The sequence below is a fragment of the Corvus cornix genome, chromosome 7 (genome assembly GCF_000738735.6).
Source record: "Corvus cornix cornix isolate S_Up_H32 chromosome 7, ASM73873v5, whole genome shotgun sequence".
Taxonomy (NCBI): domain Eukaryota; kingdom Metazoa; phylum Chordata; class Aves; order Passeriformes; family Corvidae; genus Corvus; species Corvus cornix.
Genome location: NC_046337.1, coordinates 31,941,700 through 31,956,255, shown reverse-complemented (window position 1 = coordinate 31,956,255; position 14,556 = coordinate 31,941,700). Strand labels below are relative to the sequence as shown.

At 37.9% G+C, this 14,556-nt stretch overlaps 1 protein-coding gene across 7 annotated transcripts in view; it reads left to right on the top strand.

Moving 5' to 3' along the window:
* The window catches only part of GULP1 (GULP PTB domain containing engulfment adaptor 1), a 150,036-nt gene that overhangs the window by 92,294 nt on the left and 43,186 nt on the right, over nucleotides 1-14,556 (top strand). The gene's annotated exons all lie outside the window — the stretch shown is intronic.

The window sequence follows — 14,556 nt, the reverse complement described above, 5'->3', positions numbered from 1 at the left end:
ATGGCACGAGATTTTTAACAGAAACTTCTACAAGGAGATCCAATTTTAAAGACAAAAACAAGACTACAGGAATCTCTCCAACAGCCAGGCTGTTCACCATTCAGGTAAAGTTTCACATATGCTGATCTCCATGAGGATTCATTCTCAATAAACCATCAGACAAATCACCAGCTGCAGTCTCTGACTTTATTAACTTTAATAAAATAGGAATGTACACTAGACAGCTGTGGATCCTGGACTGCAGTGAATATTTCTCTCAGAAATGCCTCCTTCAGATTACTCTGGCTCAGAAAGTGTCAAACCAATCTCGGCCTGTTTTAAAAAGCATCTTGAACTTTGAACATGAGAATATTAGGTGTAACTTAATAGAGGAACTAATAATTTCTGGTTTGGAACGTAGCAAAGAAGAAATATTTGCTTTAAGTAATTTGTAAAGTTTTGTTGAAATGTTTTGCATTTTCACTAGGAATTATTATTTGCCCCTAAAAGAGAGTGATGGGTTATATTGGCCTAAACCCTCATTTTTTTTTCTTCTGTATTTCCATAGCAATATTCTCTTCATTCTGAACCTTTAAGGAAAGTTCCTATTGTTCTTTAAGGCAGTTCCTATTGTTTTGCAAGTAGTTTTTCAATTTGTTGCTGTAGTATTACTGAAAAGAGGGAAAATGTAGAAACAAGGATGTCCATCAAATCTTTGAAATGTGTGGAACCAAGGGTTGCATTTGAAGGAGCAGACAACTTGAAGCATGAAATAGAGAGGTCCCTAAACCCTATCTTGTACTATTGCTGTAGCTCCCAATGCTTCTGAGTAGGGAGAAACTAGGAGGACAGATAAGTAACTCAACAATTCATGTTAATTAGCGCTAAAAGATTAGGTAGGAGGGAAATCTTGTTTACTCATAAATACAGGTTTATTGTGGAAAAATCTATTCAAATCAGGAATGTGTAGGTCTTCTTAAGTCAGAATTTAGAGGCCATATCCCAGCTTGCACTTTATGAGGCATCAAGGACCTGAAATTTTTAAAGGCAAACACATTCTCAAAATGAAAAAGCATTCTCCAAAATTGCATGTGCATACTTAATGTTCAAATCTTAAAAGCTTTAAAACTAGCTATGGGTTTGGGGGTTGAGTTTTGGGTTTTGAAGAGAAGCAGGTGGGAAAGTTGGACCTCTTCATATGTTTTTTTATCTTCAAAATCTGCTGAAGCATTCTGAGTATGTGCTGTGCAACAGAGCACTCTGTTAATTTTGCACTGGTTATAGCTTTTTATTCGTGTTAGTGTTTACTGTTTGATGTGTATGAGGAAGAATAGGATCGATGTTTTATATTGATTTTCATCAGTAACACTCAGAGGTACTAAATGAAACTGTGCTGTGCATTTCCAAGGGGTTACTGCAATTTATCAAAGTTCATTAGATCATAAATTCTTTGAAGCTAAGGGCTATCTTTTTGATGTTTGTACAGCCTCTAGAATAATGAGAGGGAGGCTGTAGGTGCTAGCCTGATGCAAATAGTCATAGATCAGAGCTCAGAATAAGGAGGCAACAGAAGACCTTGGACTTCTCTCATGAGCTTTCTTCTCAGTTGGGATAATTAAATGATAATGCAGATAAGAAATGAGTGACTTATCCTCAGCTTAAAGATAAGGAACTGAGGTAATATTGAAGGTTTTCCACATATCTGCCCCAAATCTCTGTTCTCAAATCAGACCCCAAATTTTGAACTCTGCTTCCATGCCTTGAGCTCAAGATTAAATATCTTCTAAATACCTGCTCTCTTAGTGAAAAGGTTTAGGTTGCTATTTAGGGAAGACTCCAAATCCTTATATGAAGGATTTTAAAATACAGTTTTCTGATCTGTGTTCACCTAATGGTATGAGTATCACTATAATGACCTCAACTAGATTAATTTTACCACTTCAGCACCAGATTGGGGTCTTTTATTGAAAGACATAATGTTTTTTATGAAGTAAGAGGTGAAAGCCAGTATTTTTGTTGGATTAATTGCCATTGTAAAATAATTTACAGATTACTTTCCTTTTCAGTTATGTTCTCTTAAACAGTTCATCCAAGATGTCCATCTCATCTGCTGGTGGATCTAAGGTCATGATAATGGTGGTTTAATTTAATATCTGATGTTGTCAGGCTGAAATAGTTGCTATGAAATATTATTGCATTTTGCTAAAATAATCAATCTAATAAGAAAATTCAGTTTTCTAATTTGTACTGTTCAGTGGGAAGAATATTTCCTGTGTTTAAGTAGTTGCTCTGCACATTTGTTAAATGATAACATAAAGAGGCAGTTCTTTCTGTTCCAAATATTATTTTAAAATAAATGACTCATCCTAGCCAGTTTTTGAAAAAAAACTCTGTTATTGATATTCTTCAAGTGCCTGAAGGCCAGGTGTTGAATTATGGTGATCACATCTATTTTATAGCTGTCTTGCATGAGTGATGATGTGTAAAAAAGAGAGTTTCTTCTAAAAAACAGATTAACAAGAGAGAATATAGAAAGGCTCATAAAACAGAAATCATCACAGAGAAGACACTTCCCATTCCCTGGAGGAAAAGTGAAAGGTCCAGTACAGCTAAACCAATGTAAGAAGTGCTTTTCTTGTTGAGGCCCATTGCCTGAGTAGTACTTGTTTCCAGAATCTGTGATGGAATTGAAGAGGAGGGGTTCAGAGTAGGGTTTGATTCTGTGCAGCAGGACATTCACAGACAGTGAGGCAGATGTATGTTAAGAGTACATTCCCAGCCATGGAAAGAAACATTTCCAAGATGTTTGTGTTTTCCCGTAAAAATCTTGAATGTAGTTCCCAAAAGTCCTTGAACAGCTTATGTTGTGCTGTGGTCAAGAACCCGTAGTAGATGAAAACGCTGTCAAACTGCTGTGGTTGAAGTGCCATTTCCTCTCCAGCCTCTGCCCTTGGCTCTCTTTCTCAGTTTGCCTCCCAGCTGTGGTGTCTTGTTGCTATTGCCCCTTTTCAGTCTGGGTAATCAAAGCACCCAGAACCAGTGCAGGTTACCTGTCCTTTTTCTTTTATTCCAAGGTACCCACTTAAAGATATTTTGTCAGAACTTCAAACGTGATGCAGTTTTAAGGGCATGGCTACTGCTCTGCTTTGTCCTCTGTGTTTTTATCTGCTGCATGGACCTTCTCTCTCTGCAGAATTAGTTCCTTCCACAAGTAACTAATTTGATTTTGACTTGGCTATCCCAGTCAAATATTCTCTGAAAATTTCTGAGGGTACTCTGTGAATATAACAACTCAGAAAGACATCTATATGTGTCATTTGTATAAAATTACCAACACATTTAAAGAAGTAGATGGAGCTTAGGAAGTAGTTTCTAGGAGCAAGGAAAAGCAATTCCTTTTTAGTTGAACACAGACATTTTCTTGTCCACTTTTATCAAAATGCTGGTATTAATTTCTGTGAATATAGCATTTAATTTAGCATATTCTTGTAGATTATCCATGTGATTGTGGATTACACTTTGCATACTGACTCAACATATTTTCCCACTGAAGTTACTTTACTAATAAAACATTAGGCTTATTCTTTCTTTACAAATTAAGTGGTTCTCAGTATAGGAAATCTACAGTTTAGGAAAAAAACCAACCAACCAAAGAAAAAACAACAACAAAGGTGTTTCACACTTCATATTCCTGTCCTTTAATACTCCTCAGCACCTGTATCTGTCCTCTGGTGTCAATTATCTTGCCCACAGAATGTATGTATACTACAATACTAGAATTTAAAGACCAGATGATCTTTGGTGACGATAGATTAAAAAAATAAATTGAGACTGTGTTCAAAATTTGGTTCCTTGAAAAGGCTACCAAAATTTGTATCATATTTCTGAGCTGCTAAAGCTCTAGCTACATACATTCATTGCTCTTTGTTTAGAACAGCTCTTTTCTGGTGTGCTGCTTGTCCTCTGTTTGACAGCACATTGATTCTCTGAATCAAGAATTAAATCAGGAGTCATTTATTCTAATTATGGTGCAGTAAGCTTTGCAGTATTAAAAGTCCTGATTCAGATGCAATGCAGTGTCCTTAAAATAGGCAATTTCTTATTTCACATTAAACTGGAAAAGGTCTTTAATAAACTGAGAGTCATGGACAATAGTTATTTGTTCCTATTACTGAGGCTATTTGTGTTGGAATGAAGATTTTGTTCCTAACTGTGACTTCTGGTTTTTGTCGCACAGGGAATTCCTGTTTCTGTGTTTATAATGTCATTGCATGTTGCCATGGGGAAAGTGTGATAGTACAAGTTCAGTATTATGTTAGTCAAGAACAAGGGAGATAGATACTAGATCAAAATAAACTTTAACCACAAAATGGGAAACGTCTGTGGAATGTCATCTTTGCTTTTATGAGATATTTTCGTGTTTTCCAGTACAAAAGAATAACTTCAATACTTTTTAGTTTTATTTATTAATATGTATATACACTATGTATATGTATATAAATCCATCACAATTTTTTCCAGAAACAGTAGAATTTATTTGCATTGAACAGAGGAAGACTATAATAGTTTTGTGTCCAGCTTCAGTTGCTACAGGCTGAATGCTCAGAATTTCACAATCCCACCTTGAGCTGGCACATGGAAACTCCTGGCTGGTCTTGTACTTGTTGTTATGAAAGAAAGAATCTGAAGCCTGTGCTCAGAGCCCTTCCTAATGATGAACTCATCTGGGAAACATCTCTTGGAAGGAGCAGCTGCTCTTGTGTGGTGTCATGGCCTGTTTGCTCCCCTGGCTCAGAGGTGCACCCCAAAAGTTCTGCATGCATCAAAATGCCCCCAGTTTTAGAAAGCTTCACCTTATTGGTAGAGCAGAGTGGTTTTGCAAGTTTTATGAATTAAGGTAGCTTTTGTTATCACATGCTTGGCAGCGTATCTTGGCTCTTCATAAGGGCTTTTTGTTTCTCAGTTCAGTTTTCACTCTTCTTGTGGAGGTTTTGTTTGATAGGCCTAATATTTCTAACAGGACAAAAAGTCAGCAGGACAGATGGAGCTTAACAGAGTTCAAGCTTCAGCTTGCTATATTTTGTAAAAAACAGTGAGATAGTTGCAGGATGCTAATACAGAGCTGACCAGTAGGTGCTGCATTCAAAGGAACAGTGGGGTTATGAAAACCAGGGTGTTAATTCAGCAGGGCCAGATAGTCAGCAGCTAGGACAGCAGCTCTGGATGATTTATGCCGGGTGTTCACGTTGCTGTGAGAATAGCAGCACCTGGGATCTTCATCTTGCTGTTCCTTCAATTGTAACATTTTACTGGAGAAGGGTGTGTTTTTTGAGGGGCCAGTGGATGTGGAAATCTGCCCTTTCCATAAGGGAGTGCTGAAGAAGATGATCTTTAACCTCAGCTTGGGTAGAGTAGTGGGTTTACACAAGTAGTAACAATTAAATGCTTTCTCATACAGCAGTGCAGTGAAGTTCCTACTGAATGGCCAGTGTTGCTGGCTGGCATCTGCAGAGGTTAAGGGGGAAGTGAAGCAAACAGGCCTCTGTGTTCTGAAGTTTCCAACACTACATTTCACATCTGTACAAAGAATGTAGGAGTTGTTGCAATTTTGTCTTATGTTAAGGTAAATTAAATCACTGCATTGGCATCTGGCTCATGAAAACAAAAAGAAAAAAAGCAGCAAATTATATCAAATTTTTTATATTAAGATATCTGAAAATATCTAGGACTTAATGAAAAATAGTGGTTTAGTACATTTAAGGGCCTAGTTTGGCTTTACAATTTTCATGAAGAAATGATGCTTGAGTTAAATCCAATTGCTATGGTGCAGAACTAAGTCTGTCTAATTATGGACTTGTAAAGCTGAAAAATCTGTCCACTCTGTTATTATTTGCTTCTGAAGCTGAAAATTTGATGTATAAAACAGTGAATATGAATTATTTTTAGGTGGCTTTCTTCAGTGAAGGTAAATTAAACCTTTTTTTACTGGAAACAATCCAGTCAGGAATATAAATTTTCTAAATTGAGGCATGCTAGCAGTGGGATGTGTCTTCAGTGTGTGTCAGAGGCTTTTCACGTCTGAATACCCTTTCTAAAGGAAGTGTCAGGTTTGGTAATTAGGTTTGTTTGTCCTGTCTTGATACAGAAAGGTTCTTGTGCACGCCTTCATTGAATATTGGTTCAGCAGTGAAAATCCTTACAGAATGAAAGGTATGCTGTATTTTAACACTGACCACTCAGTTTAGAGCTGACAGTTCTTAATTCTTGGAGGTCACAAACTAAATGGAATCTAAACTAATATGAGAGTAACAGCAGAGGGTTGCAGGAGCCAGCAAGGATGTTATTGAGCATCTGTAGTGGGATGGCTCAGTCATTTTCCATGCAAGTCGGAAGCAATTCAGGCCACATACAGGGTCAAGCCAGATCACATTAGTCAATACTATGCTCACTTGGGTGTTCTCCTGTTAGTTATCCTTAAACTTCCAGGCAGTATCCAGATATGCCACAGGAGGCTCTGCAGAGTTGATGAGCAGTGGCAGAGAAACAGAAGACAGTGATTTGATGCCACTGTTTGGTGTTAAGTGTCAATAGTTTGTGAATTGAAGCAAAAGAGCTGTAATAACTTGAGGATGGTGCCTTTGGGTTACTCCCAAAGGAGTAAAAGGATCTGACAGTTTCTCTTACCTACCAAAAAAAAATAATCGGTTCACATGTGTAAAAAGCCAAAACTGGAAACACAGAGTATGTCCAAATTTAAGCACAATAGATGTATTTGGAAATGTGTCATTCTTTAATTTACTCCTTCATTTTTTCCAACCTCTGAGCACAGGATTCTTGCATGTGAAGGCTAAAGAACACTGTACCACACATGAGGAAAGAATGATCAAAAGAACCTGTGTGACCCAGTCTCAGCCAGGGAATATATGATGAGAAATCGTTTTCCAGTGATGAATTTGCTCTCACTGCCATTTTCTCCTGCCCTTGTTTATTGCATGCCAAATGTTATCCTTGATTTTATTTATCAGCTATGAGAAGTACACCTGGGATTAAAAAAGAAAACAGGCCTTCAGCATGATATACTGCTAGTATTAGCTCTGCTTTTGTGCACGGGCAAAATGTTCCCTTTTTAAGCCCTTTTCCCAAACATCAAAGTTTTTAAAGAATTTTCTAGAAGTGACTTTAGATTGTTGGCCTTTTTTGCTCCAAGCTGGAATATCCCTAAGACATATCCCTATTACCCTCCTGCTGCTGCTTCCTCACTCAGAGTGGGAGTGAAGGGTCAGCTCCAGGTAACAAGTGTGCGGAGCAGAGCCAGGGGAACGTTCTTTCCTGGTCAGTGCCTCAGGTGGGAGTCAGTCTGGGGGCAGCTATGCTGTTCTCAGCCTGTGCCTGCAGGCTGGGTAGCTGCAGGGTGGCTGATGCTGGTATGTGCAATGGGAGGTCAGGGTCCACCCCCTTCACCACCCCAGCTCCTCTCTAATCTTCAGGTTCAGTCTGACAGCTCTTCAGGGCATGGTTCAGTTTGAGACGTGCTTCTGAAGTGCTGGGGAGATTGAAGGACTGGAGAAATGCTGAGTGTTTTCTCTTGTATAACTGGTGTTTTCTGTAGTGACAGTCTTGACAAGGTACATGTGTTACCTTTTCTACTCTTTCTGTATTTCAACCTGCTCTTATCTCCCTTGTGCTGGTTCTAGCTGTATTAGCATTATTTTATCTTTAGAATTAGATGGTTTAATGCAGAGCACAGCTTTGATAGCTGTGTTGCAATCTGATTTGATTTTTGATTTTATCCTTGTTGATATCCCCCCTAGCATGTGACCACACTGATCTCCCTGGAGAAGATTTAAGTTTTGATCATTTACCAAGTGTGTCTTAAAGTCTTCTGACATTCTGCTTTACAAAAAAGCTGCTTTTGGTAATACAAATGTATAATCCTATTGTATTTTTCTTTTTCTGTGCCATTCTCCCTTCTGGCTGCAGTGGGACTTGAGGGGGAATGTGATCTGGTGTAATTATTCCATTCTTTGGCCTTTAGGGTTACACTGGGCTAGATTCAGCTCCATTGGACCACACATCAGATTTCTTCCAGTCAGCAGCTGCATAATTTCTCTTCTTACCATATCTGGACATGGGTTAGAAAACAGATCTAGGCAGGCTTAGGGCTGCCACATGTCCTCAGTTTCTCAGGTATTTTTGCCAGAATATTTCTATGTATTCCCGTTTCCAGACATTTGGGCAGAAGCCACATCCAGGTGAGGTGCACCACTCCAGGGAAATGTCTGTTGTCTCAGTCTGTCTGCTGTTGAGCATTAGTTATCAAATAATGTTCTTTGTTATTTATTAATAGATCCAGACTGAAAGACTGAAATGACTGCTTGTACCTTTGATGGTGGAGAGCTCTTAATTAGTGCACTTATAGAGAATAGAAGAAAGTACAAATTAAACCAGTGGGGCTCTCTGCACCTAATTATTTTATGATCCTTTCTCTATAGCTTTCTTTTTTCTCCCCAAACATTTCAATAACTTATTAAATTGATTTTTTCTTTCTTCATATCTTAATTACAGTAAATATTTTCTGTTGATGGATTAAATACCTCGTAATATTTGATTTCCATTAGATGGCCCTTTTTTCCTTTTTTTTTTTTTTTTTTTTTTAATGTTTTTAGCTGTGCATTCATCTTCCTTTTTTGCCAATAGTGCTTGAACACTCCCTCAAAAAATGCCTAGAATTTTTTTCCTGTGAGGGCCACCATTTGTGTCGAACATTAGATGTCAGACAAGCAGGGGATATTCAGGGAATGTGCTGATATCTGTGTCACTTTGCTGCCTCATACTCCCATGTGGTGAGCTGGATTTCTGCTTTCACTTGAGTGGCAATCTTGCCTGGGAGTTGTTTTTTCCCCAAAGGGGAAAAATCCAAACATTTAAGTGCTCTGGCAAGAACATGTATTTGTAGAGAACCAAGGAAGCAGCTGCAGGTGAGGAACTGGACTGTGGGGTGGGGAAAGAGAAGGAACCCAAAATACAAAGTATTGTTTGTTTTATGGTCCATGCTGTCCTTGTGCTGTTTGAGTGATGGAGAAGGCTCATGAATGCAAGGCTGAGCAAAAACTCTGCCTGTGCTTATGGAGTGTTAATAGCTTAGACACTTGTTCAAAACTGGTCCCACTTCTCTTTCATTCTTGTTTCATACACCGTTCTTCTGGTGCTATCACAATGTGGATACATTTGTCTTCCTTTCATCGGTAAATCAGCATCCCTGTAGAATGGAGGAAGTGGAAGGAGCTAATTTGTTAAATGCTGGCAGCAGGTATCTACTAATTTTGCATTGCTTTTTTTCCTTTATTGTATGAGTTTGGTAAGTACTGTTTTCATATAATTCCATTTAAGTCTGCATAAAAGAGAACCTTTAATGTTCAGGAATTTCAGAGTAAAAAAGAAATGTGGCACTGTGGAAGACTGGGGTTTTTTTTAAGATTGAAATGTGATGACAAAGGAAAACAGATGTTGTTTTATTATTAAAATATCCTACACTGCTCTCTACTGGAAGAGCGAAAATCTACATTAAATATTTAGAAGTGACTAAACTAAAACTATTTCTTAATCAAGAGTCAAGTTTCTTCATTTTTTTTAGTCTGGTAAAACTAACTTTTCCTAAGCATGGATAGAGGTTTTTTACCCCCCCTAAGCTTTGAAGAAAAGCACCTGGATATGCTTTGCATATAAAGCCAGTAAAATGTTGAGGGTCAAAATCTAAGCTGCCAGGGGAAGAATTACTGGAGAGTTTCCTGCTAATGTCAAGAAAAAAAAGTGAACTGCTAACCTTAACAAGTCACATGACCTTACTAAGACCTGTTGGGCACATCAGAACAGCAGCAGACTTGTCAGAACTGTAAAGGCTTCTGGATGCCTGAAGTTGTCTTATGTTTGAATTGACTTTTAAGTGAGCCAGCAAAGTAAAAGATTATTTACCTTTTATTTTAATAGTTTCTCCAGACAAAATACAACTTTAAAAGCAGTTTTAATAACTTCACTATGGAATTGGACCAAAAAAGATGTCGTGTTCACATTAATGTATAGGTAAATGTCACCTGCATTCTGAAAAAGATGTTCCCCACAGAGGGTCTTTCTGATAGCTTGTTGTGTAAGACAGACCTCCTGGCCATTACAGGGCTGAATTTTCTCTCTGTTGCTGTCAGTGATAAAACCTCTGTTGATTTAATATGTTGAAACAGTGTCTGTTAATTCTTTGCAGCTGCATTATCTTGCAAATTTTGCATGTGGAGTGAACACATCTGGTTGTCTGCTAATATTATATATTAAATGGTTTGATCTGAGGTGTTTGTCTTGTATATGGCTGGCCAACAGCTTGCTTTCTTAATGGCAAACATCACTGTACATTAAAGGAACACTTAAATGGTTCTGACTGATAAGATCTGTTGGCCTCATAAGAGTTATTTCTGATTACAGACAGCTGCAAGTGAAATGAGAATTAGTAATAGATTAGAAAAATAACCTTTCATAAGTTTTGTAGGAAATATGTTTGGAAGAATGGCAGACTGCTGTAAAGAATGTGTGGTAAGGAAAATTGCTTTAGCTTGCTTTACATTATACAAAATATTAAATGTCATCTTCCAACTTCTTAAAGTATCCAACAAAAATTCAATATGATCATGATGAACTTACTCTTAATACTAAACAACACATAAATATTTGTGTCTAGTGGCGTACCTAAATTATGTATCACGTCTGTTTGAATTGGCTTATTATGCATGGAGTACACCGATCTCAAGAATAATCTTTTTGCTAGCTGCAGACAGTCAATAGATGTAGCAGTCGTGCGTAAACATTTTTCAGCTGTATTATTTGTTTGAGTACATTACTTATGTAAAGAACACTTAAGCATTTAATGCATTTATTAGTTTGCATTTAGGATTAATAGTGAATGATCCAAGGGGAAACAGTTATTTTCTGTTTCTCTCTTCTGCAGTGAAGTGTAGGAGTTGGGTTAGCTTGGCTCACTTAGGTTTCAAATGCTGGTTGTTCTGCATGAGTTGGGTGGCAGAAGGGAACCTTAAGTGCTGAAAACAAACACTGACTTGCCAAGTTCCCACCTAAAACTCTGGATCAGTATTGCTCCCTAAAGGAGCCTGGGATTGAAAAGGGAAGTTTCCTATTTACCCCTTTTGCTTTGAAATTTTTGTTGCAGAAACTCTTCCATGATGGATACTTGTATTACTCATGCCACAGCTGGACCAAATTCTTGATATAACAAATATTTTTCTCTGTGTTTGTGTGAGATTTGGTGAGAAAAATCTGCTGAAAAGACCATAATGAAATGGCCACCTTTCCATTTCACGAGGGTGGTGAGTTAGTTGTTAGTGGCTTCCCTTAGAAATCCTGGTGGCGGCGTGTCTGCTGTGCCAGGGGTTGTACAAATGTCACAGTGACCTTGGCAGCTGAAGCCCCAGCTTTGCAAATACATCTGTTTGCTTAGCTTAACTATCATGAGTAATACCACAGTAATTGGTACCTAATATTAAGCAGAAAATGATGATAGATGACATGGAAAAGGTACAGAGCAGATAAAAAAGCAAGCAATAAAAAGCCTCTAGTTAAAATATTAGCTGTTTGTTAAACCTATATTGCATAGTCATTCTTTTGTTACAGTTAGAAAATAACCTGTCTTGGTTTGAAATTCTGTCTATTTTTTTCTCCAAACAGAGCAGTCCAATTAATAAAAATATTGGGAGTATCTCCTCTTAATTTCTGGTTTTCTTTTTATTACTCTTACCAAGAAATAAAGAAGGGCGGTCGAGCATGAAAGCTGTATGCATGAAATGTATAAGCAATTTGAATACACCTGAATAAAAAAAAAGTACAATTGCAATTAAAAGAGATAGAAATAGACACAAACAGTGCAATCTATAGTATGGCCTTGTAATTTTTGCTTGGTATTAGCACTTAAGCTACCAATCTTTTCTGTATATCTAGATTAAACTTGTTTTACTATATTCTCCTATGCTTAATAGTTTAATATGCACAAGCTTGAATTCTGCCTCCAGTTCAAAACTGCTGAGAGCAATAGAAATTTCAGTGATAGTGCTTACTGTCAAAGCCAACACTCACCTGGAAGAGAGTCAATGACTTACGGCAGCCTAGTGGGTTATGTTCCTTAAATGCTGATATAAGGCTCATGGTGTTTCTGTATTCTCTGAGTCTTGGTTGCTTATTTCTTTCGTAACTTGTTGAGCAAACACAATGAGTTTTTCTTCAGGTTTTGTTAGTCTTTTAAACTGCTTTTAGCAGTTTATCTTTCTGTTTAGAAGTCTACTTCTCCCTCCCCTTCATGATCATAAATGATAATTTCTGGATTGGGGAACATTACTATAAGCTTTAAAATTCAGTGGCATTTAACAGATTCCCCAGCTGTGGCAGAAGCTTAATTTGATGCTTACATTTTCCGAGGCAGTAATGTGAATTAGCATGAGGTACAAGCCCCTGGGAAAACTGTATTTGTGGAAGGTACTGTTCATGGAAAAATCGGTCTGCTGCTGGGATTTACTGAATACAGCAAAGAAACCTTGACCCTTCTTGGACTGTGAAGGGGAGGAGAGATCTGGGAGGGGAGTTACGGGGAAATTACTCTTATTTCTTTCTTAGCTGTATCAGGTTTCAGTCATCTGGATGGAAGTAAGTAAATAAAAAATGTAGGGCAGCCCTGTGCCCTTCTGGAGAAGTAGCTGCAGGCAAGGCAGCATAACCTGGGGCATCTCTTTGTGTGCGTTACCCAGTTCCACCTGAGCCTGGCCCTAAATCTGTATCGAGCAGTACCAGGCTGCTTACACTGACACCGGTGCTGCCAGTTTGAAAACAGCACAAGTGTGAGGAAACAGCCATGGATGAGGCCTCTGTCTCAGCTGGCAGCTTCTCCATGGGCAGCAGTGACCTGTGCTCTGCTCATGGAGCCTTGTCCACACCTGCAGCTGTTGTTCCTGTGTTTATGCAGGATTCCTGCTCCGTGTATCACGTACTGTGACCTGCTCACAAACTGACAGCAATTACACTTCTGCCTCTCGTGTTCTGCCAGGTGTGGTGGATATAAGTATGCTTGTGTGTGGATAGCTGGTAATGCTGGTGTTTCAACCTTGCTCTTAGACTGTCATCTGACCTTACCCACTGGCTTGGGGTTTCTTTGCTCACATATATTCACTCACCTTTCGCTTTTTGTCTCTGCCACGTGCAGTATCCATAATGTCCAAGAGTCATTCCTCCTTCTTTACATGCATTTTGTGCCGCTATCACTTTTCCAGGCAAGATCACCCCCTTGGTCTAAAGTCATTGGAGATGTTGAATGAAAGACATCAAATCAATAGCAGAGCCTTCTGCTTTGTTATTCCAAACCTCTGGTCTCCTGGCTGGAGAATTGGAATAGTAGAGAATATTGACAGTAGATGTGCTGGTGTTTTGATTTACACACTGTTGTATGCAAGGTGGCACATCATATTTCAGAGTCAGTAGCAAATGTCTAATGAGGCTTCATTATTGGTGGAGCTGCACAGTTTCTTTGCAGGAGAACCTTGAACACACTGACTACACTAAACCTGTTTGGAAGGTTTAATAGAACTACAATCTTCAGAGTTACTCTGTTGAAATTGTCTGTATCTTGGCAAATTTAAATTCCTTTTGAAGTGGCTCGGACTTAAAAATTGTATACGCCTCTGTGTGTCATGGTACACAGAAAACTGTACTTTGGAAAAAAGGGAGGTTGTTATTTTCCTAGCCTTATTTTAGCATATACATGTACATGGCGTGACTTAACTGTACTTCAGTGTGAAAATTGGGCAATTGAAAATGAATTAGTGTATTACACAGATGGGTTTCAGGCAGACTTATCATACCTTTTGTAACAGTACAGTAAAAGGCAAGTGTGACTGTACAGAACATAAAAGCATCTCAGTGTACAAATAAAGAAATTATAAGGTCCCTTTGGAATATTATACTTTAGATATGAAAAGACACATATTTGGTTTTCATTAAAACCTGACTTGGTAAAAATATGAACCGTCATAGAAACTACTTGAATATGACTCTTGTTTTACGTAAGCTGGAGCCTAGTTCCTGTACATCTATGAAATTACTATCCAAGCAGCTCTGAGAGGAAAATCTGTGCTTTTAATTTGTCTTACATCTTGTATGAACATTTTAGTGGCATAGTCTAGATGATTGGCTCATGTTTATCCATGGGTAGTATCTCCTATCAGTAGTTTTTATTCATTTTTTCATTATTTTCTAAAACAATTTATTAGCTAAGTGGCAATTTCCCTGTGGAAAAAGGTAGTTTAACCTCTAATTTACAGATTTTTATAGGATGTTCTTTTAAAGTCAATTTTGATAATGGTAATGTTAGTTTAGAATTTAATTCTTATTATTTTCTTGATTAGAAATAGCTGTGTGAAGATTTTTTATTTATCAACTATAGAAACAATTGCCTTTCCGAAATGCTGTTTGGAAGTAATTGGAAAATAAGATTACTCTAGTAGATTAGGCCTTTAAATGCATAACTTATTGCTCACA